Raw genomic sequence first — 5,204 nt, 5'->3', positions numbered from 1 at the left:
TGTCCCGTTTTCCCCACCCAGCCAGGCCTTACTAGAATGCAATGGATAAAGCACTGGCCCAGGAGTCCAGGAAGACCTGAGTTCAAATCTCACCTCACACACTTACTAGTTGTGTGATCCTGGACAAGTCACTAAACCCCGATTGCCTCAAACATCCAGGACCATCTCCAATCCTCCTGATACATATCTTGCCATTGGACCCAGGTTGCTCTGGAGGAGAGAGTGAGGTTGGTGACCTTGCACAGCCCTCCGTCACTTAAATCCAATTAAGCGCAAAAGTCATGACAATTGTCATGGTCTTCTTTGAGCATGAAGGACAAGTATTCAATCACAGGATGTAGACCACTTGCCATGTGTATTATCATGAGGATGTTCTTAGGGACAGGAGTGAACTACATTCAGGAGGCACTTGGAGTCTCTCTCATACCCCCAAATTCTATGGTTCTCGGAGTTTTCCTCTTTGTGTTTAGTTCTACTGTCTAGAACTAAGCGGCAGGTCTTATACATAAGATGTTCTTACTAAAGGCAGCTGGTCCAGAAGTTCAAATCTAGTTTCAGACATTTACTAACTGTGGGACCCTAAGCAAGTCACTTAACCTCTCTCTGGCTCAGTTTCCTTAATAGGAGGTAATTTCAACAGCTGCCTTAGAGGGTTCTTGTGAGTTCAAACAAGTTAATATTTGTAAAAGAGTTGAGCACAGTGCCTGACAAACAGTACCAGGCAAACAGTAGGTGCTAACTAAATGCTTATTCCCTCTCCCCTTCTCTTATTGAATTGAAGCAAAACCAAATCTGACCCTTCTTTCAGTTCTCCCAAGGCTGCTTGGGTTTTACTCTTCTTCTCTGCCTCAGGTCTGTCCTGAGTGGGAGCGGAATGGGGTGAGGTATTCAGAGGAGGCAGGACCCATAGGACTGTACTAAGAGATCCAGTTTCTTATTCTTTGTCCATTCTGAATGGTTGAGGTGGAATCAAGTAAGAGGATTAAGTTAGCTCTTAAAGAAATTTCTTTCTTTTTCCTAGATGTGTGAGAAAGGAGGCTCTGAGGCCCTGGGGCCAGGGTCTAGGGGCAGAGGTTTGGGACACAACACCTGGGCCAGACACATAAAACACAGCGTGCTTCTCACTGTCCCCTCAAAGGCTAGGTCAATCTTTTGTCTACAAGGATATCCTGTTTCCTGAAATGAACCACTCCTGTGAAACCCTCAGGTTTGTGGAAGAAGAATTCCAGGTACACAATAGGGATGTTTTCAGCATCACCTTCCCCAAGTCAGGTAAGGCTCCAGGGCCGGGACCAGGAACAGAGCAGGTGGCTGGGAGACACATGGAATCTTGGGAAGAGAGATGGGGGGGCAGGGAGGGGATGAGGGAGACAGATGGCGGCTGAGAGTCACTTCCCTGAGGCCTCAGGCAAAAAGGGCTGGAAAAGGGGCAGCTAGGTGGCTCAGGGGATAAAGTACCAGCCCTGGATTCAGGAGGACTCGAGTTCAAATCTGGCCTCAGACACTTGACACTAGCTGTGTGACCCTGGACAAGTCACTTAACCCTCATTGCCCCCCTCCCTCAAAATCTAAACTGGGGCAGCGAGGTGGCGAAGTGGATAGAGCACTGGCCCTGGATTCAGGAGGACCTGAGTTCAAATGCAGCCTTAGATACTTGACACTTAACTAGCTGTGTGACCCTGGGCAAGTCACTTAACCTCAATCGCCTCACCAAAAAAAAAAAAAGGCTGGAAAAACTAGGGGCCCAGATGGGGGAGGCTTGGTCTCCTTTCTTTCCTGTCTTGAGGCACCACTTGGATGTTAAAGATCTTAAACCTCATTCGTTGCATGGGGGATGCTTCTTGGGTCCACTCCGTTCCCAACTGGAACTGAGCTCCTTGGATTGCAATGGTCTCTGGACTGCAGAGGGCACTGGCCTTGCCTTAGTCCTGCCTGCTGACCTCGTGCCTCCCCATTCAGCTTTTCCCAAGAAGCTGAGTGGGCCTAAGGTAAGGAGCCCAGGCATCCCAACCCCCATCCCAGATGGCCACATGTTGAATTATTGCAAGAGCCCAAGGCTTGATCCTAACCCTCTGCAGTCTGGCTCAAGGCCTTCTTCCAATTGTTCCACCTACCTCCCCCACCCCTGGCACCCCAGATTACCCTGGCTTCTGGTCTTTGGCTCCCGCTCCCACCCCAGGCAATCTACACGATTAGAGACCTGAGGGATTTATACATCTCCTTCTTTCACTTCTCCAAGATTCTGAAAAGTTTCCGAGATCCAGAGTCTGGAGGCCTTCAGGGGACAATTCCCGAATGGAGCTGGTGAGAGGGCTAATGCCTTCCTGATTGGGAGTGGCAGAAGAGAGGGCTTGGGGGCAGGTTTGACTCTCCTGCCCCACTCTCACCCGCCCCAGGGCCCTGCAGCTCTTGGTTTGACCACGGAAGGACTGACTGGGGCTCAGAGAGCAGAGCAACTTCCTGCTAATGACCTATGAGGAGCTCAAGAAGGTGACCTTGAACTTCGTCTCCCAAGCCTCTCCCTTAAATCTTCCAGTAACACCCCTGAGTCAAAGCAACACCACAGCAGAGCCCTGTCTAGGCACTTGGGAGCAAGCCTTGCATAGAGGACAGGGCCCCCAACCTCCAGGAACCCTGGGCCTGAGGGGGCAGACATAGTTTCTGTTTTGATAAAATTATGCCCAAGTCTGAAATGAGGTGCCATGCTGGATAAGATTTCATCTCTGTCCTCAAGGACTTTCTAGATTAATTGGGGATTACTGAATTGTCCTTGGCATGTTACAGCTGAAATGTACTTTCTCAAATTCCCTAGCTCCTTTTCCTCCTTTGACCCTATTGTCCTCCACTCTGTGTCATATCATAGAGTACTTTGCTTTTGGGGGTTTTTTTTTGTTTTTTAGTGAGGCAATTGGGGTTAAGTGACTTGCCCAGGGTCACACAGCTAGTAAGTGTTAAGTGTCTGAGGCCGGATTTGAACTCAGGTACTCCTGAATCCAGGGCCGGTGCTCTATCCACTGCACCACCTAGCCACCCCCATAGAGTACTTTGCAAACCTTAAAATATTATATAAATGCTAGTTGCTGTTGTTATCAGTACCCAAGCCCCACAGACTGTTAGCTCCATGAGAATGAGGACCAATCATTCTTCACATTCACATTACCAGTACCTGAGCCCAGAGTACTTGAACACGGGAATTCATTTGGGTATAACCTTGTATAACCTTGTATAACCCAGGAGTTAGAAAAGAGACATCCCAGAGACAGAGCTGGTTAGTTGCCAGATCAGTGGTAGGAATAGAAATGTTCAGAGAAGGGAACCTGGGTGGTCAGGAGGGATTCATGGGAGAGAAAGTTAGGCCTGAAAGACTGGCAGAACTCGGGTAGACTTGGAAGCAGGGAAGAGGTGTTCAAGGGATAAGGAGATAGCTGGACCTCATGGTTCAGTCAGTGAAGAGGGCCATAGAGTAGATGCATGATCCAAGTGGGGTTCCATCGAGATTAGGGTTAGTGTACTTCCTGGAGGAATAGAACACTGAGCCCATGCCCCAAGGCTTTCCCCCACCCCAGTATCCTGGTTCCTGTTCCCCTAGGACCTTCCAGGGAGCATAAAGCACATTGCCAGATTCCTGGGGGTAGCTGAACCTCGCTGCCCTGGAGCTGATAGTGGAGAATTCCAGCTTCCAGAAAATTTGTGAGAACCCCATGTCAAATTTCAGCCTGGTACCCCACTCCGAGTACATGGAGCATAGTCGGAGGACCTTTGATCGGAAAGATTGGGGGCTATGGGAATGGGGTGGGGCAGGAACATCTGAGTCCTGGATGGAACAGGATGCTAGAGTTCTCGGGGAAGGGAAGGTGATATGGAAAGATGTTAAGGCTGGGGAATGGAATTAGGATGGCTTCATCTGCTGCCTTCTTTCTCCTCTCGGGGTTTGTGGTGATTGGAAGAATGTTTTAACAGTGGCTCTGAGTGAGTGTTTCAGTAGGATTTACCAGGAAAGGATGAAGGAGCTCTCTGTCCATTTCACCTAGGAAGATCTAGATGTTAAAGGAATCCTGAAGTCATGATCCCCCCAATAAACTCTGAGAAACTCAAACACGCGGCTCCTCTTTGCCTTTTCTTGCTGAGGGATTGTGGGCAGGGTACCCATAGAGGCGGGAGGTGGGGAAGCCTGGGGTCAAGGCACTGGCCATCTCCTCTCATCTCTCAGCCCAAGATTAGAGGCTGCCATCTTCCACAGTGACGTCACACCCTAGCCTCCCTCATATCGGTACCTAGGACACTGAGTACTACCCGAAGTTAATATTAACCTGAAACCTCCCAGGAGGAGTGGCAGAGAGGAAAACCCCAGAAGTTTGGGTTCCTTGGAAAGGGAAGGGAAAGGAAAGGAAGAGGAGGGAGAGTGGGGGGTGGTCATGGTAACAATAATCCTGCTTCCCCCCCCCCATGAGGATAATGATGGATCCACTTAATTTACACCAGCGCTGCCAGCCTCATCAGGTCTCTTCTCCCAACCAGTGTTTTAATGTAGAAATCCTTAGAAAATCTTAAATAAATGAGGGAGAGAGGAGTCCCCCTTCTGCTCTTCCATTTGTTGTCCTCTTTCCCCCCATCCCAGTCCCCAACATTCACACGCACAAGTACTCTGGCAGGAATTTTCAGCCCATCTTGGAAGCTTCCTACCACAAAGAGTTAAAAAAGATCCATACTTTTCTCTATTCAACCCAACAAACATTTTTAATGGGTCTACTCTATCCTAGGTGCTGGGAATAAATACTAAAATAAAAAGGGATTATTTAATCTCTGTTCTCAAGGAGTTGAAATTCTCAGGTCTATAAATACATGCCTCTCTATGGACACTTGCCCCAGCCCACTGTCCTCTCTGAGTACAGACTCATACATACCTGAAAGTCTTTTCCTCGTCGTTCTTCACCTCCCCCTTAACCCCCCCCCCCCAGTCTTCATCCTCCACGCACACTTGGCCACAAGCGATGGGAACTAGGATCTGCCCCTCCTCCCAGGGGCTCCCGACAGTTCATGGCCCTCAGGAACAATAGAGAAATGAGGCTTCGAGGCGAAGCCACTGATCCAAGCCAGTGAGTTATCTGGCCAGGACCCCAACTCCACCCCAGGTGCTGGGGTGACCCCACCCCATCTGCTGATGTTTATAAGCCTCTCCCCTTTAGAGCTAGGATCAGGGGGTC

At 49.4% G+C, this 5,204-nt stretch overlaps 1 pseudogene; it reads left to right on the top strand.

Moving 5' to 3' along the window:
• The first annotated feature begins 874 nt into the window (after positions 1-874).
• LOC122748204 lies at positions 875-4,067 on the top strand (annotated as a pseudogene).
• Positions 4,068-5,204: the final 1,137 nt, after the last annotated feature.

Source organism: Dromiciops gliroides, chromosome 3, assembly GCF_019393635.1.
Source record: "Dromiciops gliroides isolate mDroGli1 chromosome 3, mDroGli1.pri, whole genome shotgun sequence".
NCBI lineage: Eukaryota > Metazoa > Chordata > Mammalia > Microbiotheria > Microbiotheriidae > Dromiciops > Dromiciops gliroides.
The sequence above is the reverse complement of the archived record's forward strand: the minus strand, read 5'-3'. Positions and strand labels throughout refer to the sequence as shown.